General features: G+C 45.2%; 1 protein-coding gene across 3 annotated transcripts in view; it reads left to right on the top strand.

Annotated features, from left to right (window-relative positions):
* The window catches only part of ARMH4 (armadillo like helical domain containing 4), a 136651-nt gene that overhangs the window by 89017 nt on the left and 31635 nt on the right, over positions 1-15999 (top strand). The window lies entirely within an intron of this gene.

The raw sequence follows: 15999 nt of genomic DNA, 5'->3' as shown, positions 1-15999 counted from the left end.
GTAGAGTTGTCAGTAGGCATGGCAGAAGTTGGCTGGTCCTAATTCCTTTCAAGAAAGGGCAGAGCTAGAATAGCAAGTGAGGAGTGAGGAAGCATGCCCTATTGCTCCTGCTCTAAGGGCCTCAGGGACCAAAGACCCAGCTTATCTGTGAGACCACTACTCCACACCGACTTCAAGAATACAGAACTACAGATATACTGTATTCAAAGCTACAGCGTTTACAGTCAGCAGAGATACCAGCTACTACAGCTATTCAGGCCCTGCTGCAGGTGAGGGACTACTTCTCAGACACCCATCGCCTAGATCATATCCAGGCCAGTCCAACTCATACCAAGTGGACACTTACAGCTATTAGCCAGAGGTTCGGAAGAGAGACATCAGCAAGATAGCATACCAGAGGTGCCATTATTAGCTACTTTGCCAGCCACCATACCTCATCATCTGGGGAGAGAAATTGCACTGTGTACACAACTACTGCTGGATGTACTATAACTCCTATTTTGCACTTAGTAAAGAGGGACTTTTATTTTTCTACTTCTGTCCTGATTACTTTTATCTCCTTTTGACTGCACTGATCTCCAAGGAGCAACAGCTTGAGAGAGTACACCGTGACACGTCATTTCTTTAAGGCCACTGCCACTCCCATCGCTGCACATACATGCATGACTGTTGCTCCATTTAAACGGAGGGAGCATGGGCTCCCATTATTTTCATCGGCAGGGGCCTCAGCATTCAGAAGCCACTGATCAGACACCTGTGGAGATAGAATAAGTTGTCTAAATGGGACAACCCCTTTAAGTCCCCTTTATGTACTGAACCCTTCTGCAGCTGCACAGGTTACACATATGGCACGTCCTCCCCTGGATCTTCCATTAATTATAATCCATTGCACCATTTCTGTAATAAAATCACTGATTAAAGGAATAAATTATAGAGCTGCTTGTCGTCTCCAGTGCCGTTATGTGCTGCGGAAAGTGACTGCATGAGAAATTCTGGGAGCTGCAGAGACTGAACATCAACATTTATTTCTGATATTGATGATTTCTTAAAACCGTGCACCACAGAGGCTCAGGTTATTTGTCAAAGCAGCAGGAAATTACTTTGCATTTTCCACAGTTATAAGAAGCACTCATTGTTACATTTTGCTTCCAAATAAACCTAAAAGTGATTCAGCCGCTCAATGTTCAATGTTCTCACATCCCACACAAGTAAGGTCGTTTCATGGATCCCATTGTACATCAATATGCTGTAATGTAACTGATTATTTCTCCTGGAATTATTCTTCAGTCACTCTCCGCATCCCTACATCAGCCTGGAATCACTTATGTTTTTCTTGATGTTTCATGCAGCTTTCTTACATGTTGTGTACTAGGTTTTCTTATGTTAGATGATAAAGCTGCAGCAAGCCCCTGAGAAGCTGGTGCAGAGGATGGTAGTGGCCCTCATGAGATGTTGTTTTGTCATGGTGTCCTACCTCAGGCCGTCGCTCCCTGGGGTTAGGTGCAGTAAAAAGGTGATGGTGAAAGGAACCAGGCAGAGATGTGCAAAAACAGATAGCAGCAGTTCATACAATTTCTCTCCTCCCAGATGATGGGGTGTGGTGGTGCCAGAAGATGATGCTCAGACGTTTTCTAGCTGAGGCTGAGGCTGTTTCTATCTGGATCTCCTTCCATATGGCTTTACTCTGGCACCTGTGACTGTAGGTGTCCACTGTATGATGCAAGCTTCTAGCTAAGCCTGTAATGAACTGCAGTGATGTCTCTCTGGAGCAATGATGTCCTCCTTGATGGTCTGGATTGTCCACATGGCCTGGAGGATCGGGAGATGGATCACATGTTCCCTCACTTTCCTCTCTTGGACTAAATTTCCCTAGCTCAGCCCCACCCTTGGCAGGAAGTCGGACCAGTCCACTCCTTACCAATGGAACAGGAAGTTCTATTCCTCTGTCACGCCCTGCCCTGTGGGTGTTCTGAGGAGATCTGTCAGAGTTGCTGCACGTGAGGCTATTTATTTCTCCCTCTCCTTATAGCCTTTGCGGGTTATATTTCTGCCTTGTGTGAGTTCTGGAAGTTTGGTGGATCGTCTGCTCCAACACATCTCTAGATAAGTCCTTTTTCCTTTTTCCTTCTGTGTCTGTTTTTACTAGGCCTCTAGGGTGACGCTAGCTCCTTTGGTTGTTGAAGGAGCTGGGTGTCTCTTTCCCTACAGCTGAGGGTTTGGTTCAGTGTGTTATAGTCTTAGGTATGTGGGCATGTGCATATCTACCATCGAGATATGCACTTGGGCATAGCAGCTTAGGGAAAGTGTTTTAGGGATTGCTAGGAGGTGACCCCTTTGTTCCCTAGCATTTGGGGCCTAGTCAGTTGTTTTGTTTGCCTTGTCCGTGTTCTGTTTCCTTCCCTTATCTTACCTACCGTGACATCCTCTTACCAATCATAGCCAACCTTACTCCATCTGCTGGTGAACAAGGTGTATTAAAAGTTATTACATTCACATTGCATACAAAACAATTGTAGATACCATAGTGCTACCCCCAGGTCTGGAGTCCTACGCAGTGTCCAAATTACTCTCCTATATTCCAGTGATGGGTTCACTTCACTTCTTCTGCTCCTCTTTGAGCAGTAGGGTACATAGAATAAAAGGTTCCCCATAGCATTAAAAAAATTGAATGGGCCTCTCAGATTTTACCACCCTTGTGTCTGTTTCCCCCTTGTCTCTCTTTCTATGGAAATTTGGTCCAGTTTTCCCTTGATTGCTAATCAGTGGAGGTCCTCTAATGAGAAGAGAGTCCTGCACTAGGTTCTTACCATCCAGTAGCGAAGAGGCGACCAGAGCTGGGCACCCTTTCTCTGAAGGCTCCATAGCAGTCAGATGGTTTGCCTCTATGTCCTGTAGGACCTTGGTTATTTATCAGTTGTGCCTAATAGGTCAGCTTTGATTAGGAGGCCCTATTTTTAAGATAAACTCTCCTGAGGAATGGTTCCTTTAAAGGGATTGTCTAGTATTTTACTGAAGATAGGCCATCAACAGAAAGGACACAACCCACTGAGTTTCTGGTTGAAGATAATCTAGCAGAACCATTGGAGCAATCAATGTGGAGATATCTGGATCGATGTGAGGTAGCTTTGTTAGAAAGGTATTGTCGTGGACTATATGGTGTCTGATTTTAATTTTTTTACAGCAATCATTGCAGATGATTGCAGATTACTGTATATGACACACGGATTCTAAATATGGTGCCCAGTTATGTTCCTCAGATTTTGTGCTCCATCATGATATTCTCCCCTGGAAGCATTGCTTGCTCTGGCAGTGTTAGTAGTGCTAGATTTGTATATTTGGCAAGTGCTATGTAGGCATTTTGCTCAGACACAAACATCAGTTAAGCCCCGATGAAAATCTGATTGCAAATGTATTTTGTATTCTTACGATGAGGGAGTACGAGCTGTAGTACAATTTGTAATACGTGGGAGAGGTAATCGGACTGTGAAGACGCCTACGATACAGCAAATCTAGAAATTACATTACTTGCTGATTTTATATTGCCGCGGCGCTGCTGAATGCAGAATCTGACTAACAGTCTCATTGTAGATGAATGCTGGGCTCACCCAAGCACGCTAATCTGCTCTTCATGTGTTCTGGGCGGAGGCCCTCAGCACCAAATATCACAAAACACTGGAATAAAAACTTTAAAAGGCATCCTGCTGACAGGTACTCTTTAAAGGGCATCTTTCAGCAGATTTGTGCCTGTGAAACTGGTTGCCCTGTTGGCAGCTGAAGGCATCTGTGTGGGTCCCATGTTCATATGTGTCCGCATTGCTGACAGGTGACCTTTAAAGAGTACATGTCAGCAGGATCAACCCCATGAAAACAGACTGCGTGAAACGACTCCTCTCGTTGAAATCTGTGAGAAATCTGCAGTTTATTTAATATACTAATGAGGCGTTGAGTGCTTCACCGCCGCCTTGCTCCCTTAACCACATCTCCTACCCCTCTAGTGACAGGGTCAGGCACTTTTCCTGCCTGGCCCTATAATTCTGAGCATGCATCAGTGAATGTTCAGTCGGCGCATGCGCAGTACTACTTAGTCTGCTTTCCCCATTGCTGAGATCCCAAATGCACATGTGCCAATGCCGTTCGGTTCTCTGCACTACAATAGTCTCTCCCTTACTAGGGAAGGGTTCTTCACTACTGGGGGTGGGCACTGGGGACCATAATGTTTTTTTGGAAGCAGCAGCCAGGCCGCACCGCAAACAGTTAAAATAATATGACCAGACATGCATACATTAAGCATTCACAGAAGATGTTACAAATGACTCGATTTACATACTATACTGGAATCCAGCGCTTTTATAGAATTAATAATGGTTTCTTCAAACTCTACTGGAAAATGGGCGTTTAAAAAAAAAATCGAAGTGACATTTTTGATGTAAGGTAAACATTGCCGCAGAACATTAGCAGCTGGCATGTTGCTAGCGCTGCCAGCTTCCTGGGGACTGGCACTTCTCCTGACTTCTGCGATGTGCCAGCCGTGCTCTCCTTGTTCATGTAAGGCAGCAGGTCGCTGATGGACATCGCAACGTTCTTAATGTGAGGCTGAATCAGTAACGTTAAAACAGTTTCTCCAAGCTGGGTTTCGTAAATGCATACGAGCAAGAATAGTCATTTTAGTTTTGTGGGAATTAATTGCATATTTATAAGGGAACCAGTCACCATGAAAATGCTAAATAATCTGAAAGCAGCAGGTCATAGAGCAGGAGGAGCTGAGCAGACTATAGTGTAGTGGGAAAGAATTCAGTAAAACTTGTATTTCATTCATTTATATTCCTGCTCATTCTGGGCTTTGAAGTCCAGGAGGCGGACCTATCAGTGATTGACAGCTCTCTGTATACACAGTCATAGAGGGAAGGTTGTCAATCACTGATAGGACCTCCTCCTCATAGAGGGAAGGCTGTCAGTCACTGATAGGACCTCCTCCTCATAGAGGGAAGGCTGTCAGTCACTGATAGGACCTCCTCCTCATAGAGGGAAGGCTGTCATCACTGATAGGACCTCCTCCTCATAGAGGGAAGGCTGTCAGTCACTGATAGGACCTCCTTCTCATAGAGGGAAGGCTGTCAATCACTGATAGGACCTCCGCCTCATAGAGGGAAGGCTGTCAGTCACTGATAGGGCCTCTTCCTCATAGAGGGAAGGCTGTCAGTCACTGATAGGACCTCCTCCTCATAGAGGGAAGGCTGTCATCACTGATAGGACCTCCTCCTCATAGAGGGAAGGCTGTCAGTCACTGATAGGACCTCCTTCTCATAGAGGGAAGGCTGTCAGTCACTGATAGGACCTCCTTCTCATAGAGGGAAGGCTGTCAATCACTGATAGGACCTCCGCCTCATAGAGGGAAGGCTGTCAGTCACTGATAGGGCCTCTTCCTCATAGAGGGAAGGCTGTCAATCACTGATAGGACCACCTCCTTATACAGGGACGGCTGTCAATCACTGATAGGAGCTCCTTCTCATAGAGGAAAGGCTGGCTGTCAATCACTGATAGGACCACCTCCTTATACAGGGAAGGCTGTCAATCACTGATAGGACCTCCTTCTTATAGCGGGAAGGCTGTCAATCACTGATAGGACCACCTCCTTATACAGGGACGGCTGTCAATCACTGATAGGAGCTCCTTCTCATAGAGGAAAGGCTGGCTGTCAATCACTGATAGGACCACCTCCTTATTCACGGAAGGCTGTCAATCACTGATAGGACCTCCTTCTTATAGCGGGAAGGCTGTCAATCACTGATAGGACCACCTCCTTATACAGGGACGGCTGTCAATCACTGATAGGACCTCCTTCTCATAGAGGAAAGGCTGGCTGTCAATCACTGATAGGACCACCTCCTTATACAGGGAAGGCTGCCAATCACTGATAGGACCTCCTTCTCATAGAGGGAAGGCTGTCAATCACTGATAGGACTTCCGCCTCATAGATGAAAGGCGTCAATCACTGATAGGACCTCCTTCTCATAGAGGAAAGGCTGGCTGTCAATCACTGATAGGACCAATTCCTTATACAGGGAAGGCTGTCAATCACTGATAGGACCTCTATCTGAAGTTCAAAGCCCAGAATGAGTGTGGCTTTTATCTATCCAATGGCATAACTAGAGTTCTCAGGGCCCCAGGGCAAACTTTGGATCGCCAAGCCCCCCCCCCCTTCCCCCGCCGGGCCCGGTCGCACCCTCTGCGACCGCAATCGTTACACCTCTAGTCTCTGGTAATAATAATATTACCCCATTAATGTACCTATAGCGCCCTCAGTAATATCCCTATAGTGCCCCCTCACTGCCCCCAGTAATGTCCCCCACTGACACCAGTCTTCAATCACATGTAATAGGGCTGGTGCTGTCACTGTACTTCATGCTGGGCCCAGTCAGAGTGTTCATCTCAGCTGCATCACATGTGGTCTTTCCAGGATCTATCAGACACCAGTGCTGCCCTACTAGTAGTATTCACAAATGAAGCCGTTCGGCAGAGCCTGACCGAAGTTAGTCAGGCTCCACCCACCTGTGGCTCGGTCTTCCGTTCATTACTCCCCTGTATCTATGTATCTATCTATCACAATCGTCCATAGAGTGCCAACCCCAGGGCTTAGTAACCCCTAGGCCCCCTGCACACGATCAGGATTGCGTGCGGATTTTCCGCGCGGATTTGCGTGCGGAAAATCCGCACCGTAGGTCATGTACATTGTATTCTATGAGAATTTCAAATTCTCAATGCACACGATGCGGATTTTTTCAGCGCGGATTTTGACCTGCGGTGCGGATTTTTAAATCCGCGACATGTCAATTAATAATTTTTTTCCTGACCGGATTTTCTTAATTCACTTAGTGAAATCCGCATGCGGAAAATCCGCACCGAATCCGCACCAAATCCGCACGCAAATCCGCACGCAAATCCGCACCAATTAATGCGGATTGACCGCACGGATTTGCCTGAGAACACCTGCGGATTTCAGTGCGGATTCTCCGCACATGAATCCTGAACGTGTGCATGTAGCCCAACAGTCACAACCCTCCATAAAGGGACAACCACAGGGCTCAACCCTCCATAGAGAGACAACCAGAGGGCTCAGTAATCACGACAGTCACAACCCTCCATAGAGTGACAACAGGGCTCAGTAACCCTGACAGTCACAGCCCTCCATAGAGTTACAACCACAAGGTAGGGCTCAGTAACCCTGGCAGTCACAATCATCTATAGAGTGACAACCACAGGGCATAGTAACCCTGACAGTCATGACCCTCCATAGAGTGAAAACATGGCTCAGTAACCCTGACAGTCACAACCCTCCATAGATTGACAACCACAGGGTAGGGCTCAGTAACCCTGACGGTAACAACCCTCCATAGAGTGACAACCAGAGGGCTTAGTAACCCTGACAGTCACAATTGTCCATAGAGTGACAACCACAGGGCTCAGTAACCCAGTCAGGACCCTCCAAAGAGTGACAACCACATGGCTTAATAACATGGACATTCAGAGGGACCCCATAAAGTAACAGCTGCCAAGACGCAGGATGCTGATTGTAAGTCCCTGCCACTGGTGCTGCCACCTGCTGGCTACAATAGCAGTGTCTCCTCTCTATCACAATCTGCAGGAGCTACTGTGATAAATAAGAAGAGAGGGAGACTGGGTGTCATTTTATATGCCATTAGGATCTGTGTAAAGGTGGATAATAAACTCTATAACTTTTTGTGCTCAGCTTTATAGGACATCTCAGAATGTCTGGATAGTCTATTAAAGGGGTTGTCTTCTTTCATAAACCCCATTTCTAAATATCACAATAAGGAATCCTGCATTGACAAAGGGACCTTGATCATCTGGCCAATGCGGACCAACAGCTACAAAGAGCGTCTCTCCTGGAGGACCTAGCCCGTCCATGCATTTCATGGACAGCCTATTGATTAGACTGAAAGGGTGTAATGCTTCATTTCCCCTGCAGTGGTGCTGCAGAGAAGAGGAACACTTGCTGTCACATCCTCAGCTGATTCCTGGGGTAATGAGACACCAGGTGATCATCGTATTTTCAGGCAACCCTTAGAACAAAAAGAGATTGTCCAAAGAGGACAACCCCTTCAAAGACTTCTCACAAGAGGGCAACTCTGTAGCTCACATCCTCTGGGTATTGTTCTTTATTTTATGGAGCTCTTTAATATGTTGTTTCAGTGCTTTGATTTCCAAAAGTAGTTGACGTTGTAGTCTTTATTGATCGCAGCACAGAAACATTTTTGACATTACCAGCGTGTCGCAGTTTACGCACGGCAGATGTATGCAGGCAGAATTGTCTGGGTCATTGAAAATAAATTGGGCCCCAGTGTTAATGATGGATTTCTCCTTCATTTTGTATTCTGCTAGTAAGATGAATGGACAGGAAATGCTGCAGGAGAATGTATTTGTATGCGTCTATGGGATGTTGGAGATAACAAGGTTCGTTAGTATTCCGCACCAGCGTGCCTCTCAGTACAGGGAGCAGAGCTTGCAGCTGTAGACACAGGCCTCGCCTGACACACAGCTTCATAGGATGCCGTGATTAATTTTTGGATTATTTTCCAGATAAGCAATCATCATCTTTGCCACCCGGTAAACATTAACCCTTTATACAGTCAACACATAAAGAAGTCTTGCAGGAATGAACCTAGTTTGCTCCACTTTTATTCCTGTATTCCATGGAATAAAGGGAACTATCTTTTTTTCATTCCATCGTATAATGGATTTTGACCTTGGTACTATTTTTTGGGCATCTTTTCCTTTAAAAGTTGGAAAAATCCTCAACTTGGTGGATTTCTTTCTGCGTTTTGTGGTCCAAGTAAACCGAAAGACATTCCATGGTGTTGAGATCTGGGCTTTGGGGTGGTCAGACCATGAGGACTCCAGTTGATTTTGCTTTTGAGAAGTAGGTCTTCTCAAGCTTTTGGGTCTTAACTTGTTATAGAGGGTCTTTTCTAGAAGGTTTTTAATGGTGTATTAAACATTTTCTTCTATTTATCAGTAGTCATGAAGCCTTCAAAAGAATGAAAATTCCTCATATTTGCCATGATCTTCGACCATGGTTGACTGCAGAAGCAATGGAAGCCCTTCCAACCAGTCACTGCTTGACATCGTTGGAAAAGTCCTCAATTGCTTTGTCAATGTAACTTCTTCCCAAGAGCTAAAATTTTGTCCTCATGAACATGAGCTTATCATAGCTCTGTACCATCTCACTGGCATCAGTTAGCCTACTTGGTGTGAACAGGGACATATTGTGGGTCCAACCAGCAGCGTAATACAGTACCAGCAACATGAAAGAGATTTCATAAATCTCATGTACACTTTTTTTCTTTCGTACGTTTTTTTCTTCCGTGTGGAAATTGACCTGCGGTGTGGTAAAATGTGCTGCATGTAATTTTTTTCACATTGGTTTTCCCCGTAGACTTCAATAAAGTTGTTAAAGGGGTTCTCCGGGATTTTAAGAGGATAGGTCATCAGTTTCAGATGGGTAGGGGTCCGACACCGATCAGCTGTGTGAAGAGAAGGCACGTGCCGCTGCTATATCGTCAGCGAGCAGGAAGAGAGACAGGAGACGGCGCGTGCCGTCTCTTCCTACAGCTGATCGGTGGGAGTGTCGGACTGCCCTGCCAATCTGATATTGATGACCTATCCTATTAAAACCCTGGAAAACCCCTTTAATGTAAAAAGAAAATCCACACCAAAAACCACACAAAAAATGCACCAAAAGCCAATAAATAGTGCTGATTTATGTGTGCTTTGTATGTAGTTTTGGTATGGATTTCATGCAGATTTTCTGCATATCAATCTGGACTGTGTGCTGGTACCCTAATATTTGAATAGGACTTGTAGAAATCCATCCAGATGAACGGGACAGAAAACATCTGCAACAAATCTGCTGTGTGTGCATATACCCTGCAGGCAACACACTGAAACTGAGGATGTTATTGATTTTAATCAGTACCTGTGGTTCTTTCTGGAGTGACTGTGATACCTAGTATGACAAGGAATTATACTTTTATTATACTGTACCTTGTGTTTCTTAGAATTTCAATATATAGGTGAGATAGTCTGCAAGGTAATCACATGCAAGCGTTGGAAGCAGCCCCTGCAGAGAGCGATGCACCATCCATGAGTCAAGTTGAGTCATTTGCCTGTCTGTAGGGGGCAGTCTTATGTACATTTTCAAGGACGAGAAGAGGGCCATTTTGCCTTTTGCATTAGCTAGAGGTCCACATGCCTGCAGGATCTTGTTGCAGTGCTCTTGGTATCCAGGATTTGCCGCTCTTGTGATTGCCTGGTCCTATCAGCATTTAAAGGGGTTATCCAACGAATAATGAAAAAAGAAGAAATTCAGACATCACATAGTATAGGGATGGCCAACCTGCGGTTCTCCAGCTGTTGCAAAACTACAACTCCCAGCATGCCCAGACTGCCTACAGCTATCAGCCTACAGCAGGGCATGGTGGGAGTTGTAGTTTTGCAACAGCTGGAGAGCTGCAGGTTGGCCATACCTGATATAGCCCGTGTACCTCACATGGATCCAGAGATCTCCCCATTCATTGCTCCAGTTTCTCTGCTGGATTTATATCAAGCTGGCAGCTCAGGGTGTGTGTCCTTTGTGCTACAGTTTAGAGGGCACGTCCCTTCTGCTGCAGGTTTCTCCCTATCACAGCTCAGGAGGTATTTGAAGGATGGGACTGAACATTGGCTTCCACCTCAGTGAGGGGGACAGAAAAATAAGCAAATTAACAAACAGCAGGTGGCGCTATACAGATATATTTTATAAAATATTATACTAAATTTTTAATTACATGCAATTACAAAAGTATTTAGTTTCAGGGGCTGAGTATTTTTTTCATGGAACAACCCCTTTAATAGAAAATATGAAGATAGGATGCGATGAGCTGATAGAACGGGGAAGACGTGCTGCATTTTCTATTTGTTGTTTTTTTCCATAAGGACTGCAAAGTCATGTGAAACCAGAGCGGGGAGCAGCGAGTACATCCAGGGATATTTAATCCAACCAGAGATCTATACATGCTGCCTAATGTAATCTAAAGCAGGAAAGGCATCTTTTATTTATAGCCCAAAACATTTATTTGTGCACTCAGTAATAGCGGCTTCCAAGAAGGCTGCTGTGCTCAAGTCTACCATAACGTCCTTCACTGCTATGCTTAAGATAGAAACATCCAGGTGTAATGTTAGATCTGATTACTACTCTAAACCCACTGGCATCCATTTATTCATTTTCTTCGTTGCTTATGTAGAGCCGACATATTCCATAGCCATGTCTTAAGATTGTTGGGCCATACCCATTAGATAGCTCTCAGCTGAACTCCAGATCCTCCAGACACATGGATGCACGGTGGAGCATGAATGGGTTTTCAGTGGGAAGAAGAGAGTAACCAACTGTCACCTCTGCCAGCGGGTTATCTCCCTTCAAAATACAAGGATTGGACATGTTGAATCCAACTGCCCAAGCCTTTTCTCCCCTGTTGGGGAGAGTTGGAGGCTCCATACACATTAGATGGTTGGCTGGTCCCGCTGAAATGGCTGGTTCAGCCCTACATTAAAGGGGTTGTGCAAGAATGTAGGGGGGGGGGGCAGTTGTTAACCCCCTTCACTTGGCCGGACCTGTAAAGGGAAGATGACTTACCTGCTTCCCGTCGCTGGCTCCTGCTCCGTCTCCTGTGGCCTGCAATGCTCCGCTCGGCTTCATCACTGAAATCATTAAGTTTGACGCCACCTGCGTCCTATCACTGGCCTTTGCGCCATGTGACCATTTGTTGTGACATCACCGCTGCAGCCATAATTGGCTGCAGACGGCGCCAGACCGGATGTTTTCATCAAGGGAGTCCAACGCAGGCCGGGAGGAGAAGAAGAGCGGGGAGCAGGTAAGTAAGCTTCGATTTACAGGTCCATCCAAGTGGGAAAAAAGAGTTGGCCGAACCATCCCCCTCCCCCATTCTTGTACAACCTTTTAAATCTTCCATGGGGCTCAAAGTCTAATTTTCGTATCTCAGACACACACAAGGAAGCCAATTTATAATAAGCGGATATGTTGAATAACTTTTATACATTGGAATATGGAAAGAAACTGGAGGAGAAGTTTGGGGAAAGAATACATACTACATGACATGTTGCCCTTGGTTGGAACCGAACCCAGGACCCTAGTGCGGCATGGCAATGGGACCAAGCTACCTTGCTACCCATGGAAAAGAAGGAAGGACCGCAAAGATCAAAATGAGTCCTCCGAAGAGCACGTTTCCCCCACCCAGTAGCAAAGCAGATGTGACTAAACAGGGCTAGGCCCCCTAGCTCCAAGGGTACCCTACCACCCACCCTTGATTAAACCTTTTTGTACCAGGCATGAAATGCCTTTGCCACCTTTTAGGGGGATAAAGAGTTAAATTAACCAAAGAACTACTGCTTTACCTCAAGCTCTGCTCCCCCTTTCTAAACAGCCCCAGAATTTAAATTTTCCAGTTCAGTGATCAGTGGGCATTAGGAGCATTTATTTGATACTAGTAAGGAATCAAACAGCAAAGCTTCTCTTTTTCTTTTGTCGAGAAACAGTCAGTTTTTATTACAAGGAAGGGCTGGAGCTCTGAAAAGGTGAAAGTGTTAGAAAGAAAATGTATGAATCTCGATTTACACCGCGCTGTAAAAGAGATGGTGTTACTAAAGCATCCCACAAAGAATTTAGCTTTTCATGAAATATTACTGCAGCAGTCATGTTCTCTAATGCTCGGGAGAACTAATGACCTAAATGTACTAGAAAAGGTACTTTATTTCATATTAGCTAAATTATTTTAGCAATTTCGATTTTTTTTCAAATCTCTCTTTGTGGGGACTTTAGAAAAATGGCTTGCACTGTGTGCAAATTAGAGAGATGCTAAACATGGCCATAGCTGTCTCTCCAACAGGGGTGACACAAGCTGGGCACCTGGGATTTCATGGTTCTGCTGAAGGATCTGTGGTCAGACTGTGCAGGTCCTGAAGTCATCAAAACTTACTTTGTGGGGCTTGTGGGAAAATAGCTTGTATTGTGCACAAATGAGAGTGATGCTAAACATGGCTGTAGCATGGTTGTCTCCAACTGCTGCCTCTCTAATACGGGTAAAACAAGTTGGGCACCTGGGATTTCATGGTTCTGCTGAAGGACCTGTGGTAAGACTGTGCAGGCCTAGGATTTTATGGTTCTGCTGAAGGACCTGTGGTTAGGCTATGCAGGTCCTCAAGTCAGAGGAACAGAGCAGAACAGTTCCTGCGGGCATTCGAGCATGTGGTGTGTGGTACAGCAGCCTGGTCTGTTTTGCAGAGATGGAGACAGCCCGCTACAAGAGCTGATTTGTAGAGAGGGAGACAGCCTACCAAAAAAGCAGCTTTTCAGGGAGTGAAGCGGCTTGTCACAGAAGCTGCATCAAAGAGGGAGAGGCAACCTGATACCAGAGGCTCTAGCCCATCCACCTGCACCTTACGGTCCTAGATCACAATTTATGCTATAGTGAAGCAAGTTCAGTTCAGTAGGTCTATGGTGGTTAGGGCCATGTGGTCCTAAGACCAATGCTAAAATGTAGCCATATTATGCCTGCGTGAAACTGACCTTGCTGATAAACAGGCCATAGAAACCTTCATCTGCATCTGTCCTTTGGAAGCCACAATGTTCTACTGGATCCCAATGGCATCCAACAGACCTCACTGACTTTTAATGGGGTCTGTTGAGGTCCTTTTGTGGCTTCTGTCTTTTTGGAGGCAAGACTTCATGTTGCCAGAACTGCAGATAGAGACTTTAAACTGAAGTGTAAATGGATCCTTACCTGGCAAGCACCTCTATATAGCCAATCTGTCTAATATTTTCTAGTCCACATCTCAACTGCCGATATAGTAGATTGCAAGTACTGATGATCTCCGAACATGTATTCCACTCATCTGTTCTGCCTTTTTACCGTATTGTATAGCGAGTGAAATAAGAAGCAAATTTGAGTCTTATACACAGGTCATGTGAAGCCTGTATTACATGCATCCATCTGACAGAGGTCTATCCTCTCCTTAGTCCAACCTGTTCTCCAGGCTGAAAAGAGACCACTGAACCCCCTATGGTTTGGTCATGGTTCAGTAAACATCCCTTTCTGTTGATTTTTATATTTTCATACAAGGTCTGCTAAGCCAAAACATGAGCTATCCCCCAAGGCACTTCTCAATGTCAGACATCCTACACAAACTCATAAGTCACTGAATGCAAATTTGTTCTGAACAGAGAAGTTACAATCTGTTGTAAAACTTCAAAAAATCTCATAAATTCCTTGGCAGCTCTTCAGCTATTTTTCTTTTTCGACACAGTGTCCAGTTTTCTGACAAAATAGGCTGAAGTTAATATGGGCAAGTGGTTTACAGAAACTGGACATTCGTCTAACATGAGTCCATGGACTGACAATCAGTAAACCTTTAGTACATTTCGAAGGGATTTTCCGGGAGTACAATATTGATGACCTGTCCTCAGGATAGGTCATCAATATCTGATTGGCGAGGGTATGACTCCTGGCATGCCTGTCAATCAGCCGGTAAAGAGGCCACTGCACTCCGGTGAGCACGGCGTTCTCTTCCTAGGCCTCTCTCTGGCACATGCGCAGACTTTTGAATCCACCTCATCTGCGCATGCGCCAGGAAGAGTAATAGTTCTGGTCATGTCCACAACAGAAGTGAGGACCTCTCCATAGCCAAGACTGGAAACCTAGTAATAGACACAATGCCAGTGGCAGCAGGATTTTCGAACAGGATCGTTACATGACCGGGTTCCCAGTTGATTGATCGACGCAATTTCATAATTGTAAGTATAATACAGACTTTCTCCTAAAGGTGTGTCCTGCTGGGTCCCAGAAACACCCTTTAAAAGGGATTGTCCGCTTTATTTATATTGATGACCTATCCTGAGCATAGGTCTTCAATATCAGATTGGTGGGGTCCAACCTGATCAGCTGGTTGAAGAGAAGGCGCAAGTCATTGCTGCTTCCCTTCATTGTTTACCTGCTCGCCGTCTCAACCGCTTCGGTCAGCAGTGTAATGACACCTAGGCCGTCCCATTCACTTCTATGGGACAGCTCCTTCCTATCCCATTAAAGTGAATGGGTCAGCTTCTTGTAATTACACCTGTTGGCCACTGCCATTGCGATGGCGAGGAGGTCAAAAATGAAGAGAATGCAGCGCTCACACGGATGGCGGCCTTCTCTTCAAACGGCTGAGCGGCGGGGGTGCCAGGAGTCCGACCCTCAAGGATCTGATATTGATGACCTATCCTGATAAATAAAGTGGACAGTCCCTTTAAATAAATGTGATTTTCTGCGATGTTCCATCCAGGATTGAAGGAATTTTCGTATAGTTTAGAGCAAAGCATACAGCGCAACCACAATCTCAGTACCATTGTGGACCATGCCATCTTTATTCACATAAATAAATCTATAGAATATGATATATAGCAGGTAATGTGTCTGCATTACACACACCGGAGGGCCGTGACACATAACATATTTAGAAATAATAACTGATATCTTCTGCTAAAATCCATTTCACCAAGAAGCCATCGTCTCTGACAGAGGAGAGATGGCAATGAGAATTACAGAAAATCTGATTAGCGCTATGTTAAAAATCCAGGGATTGAGATAAATTGCTTATTAATAGATCACGTCAATTGTCTCCGAAGTGAACGTAAGAAAACATAACGTGGCTCCGGGAATCAATGTAAACAAATGAAGTGGTTGCTGCTAATTTTATAGCGGGAGAAGACAGAGAAATATCGATTGCTCAGTCAATTCAAAGTCATTGGTCATTACCAAATGGGCCATGTTAAAAAACTGCAGAATTAAAAACTTGCACTAATGATTCCATTTAGGCTGCTTTCACACTAGCGTTCGCTGGTCCGCTCGTGAGCTCCGTTTGAAGGAGCTCACGAGCGGACCCGAACGCAGC

This window comes from Bufo gargarizans, chromosome 11, assembly GCF_014858855.1.
Source record: "Bufo gargarizans isolate SCDJY-AF-19 chromosome 11, ASM1485885v1, whole genome shotgun sequence".
NCBI lineage: Eukaryota > Metazoa > Chordata > Amphibia > Anura > Bufonidae > Bufo > Bufo gargarizans.
Note: the sequence above shows the minus strand (reverse complement) of the source record. Positions and strands in the feature narration are given on the sequence as shown.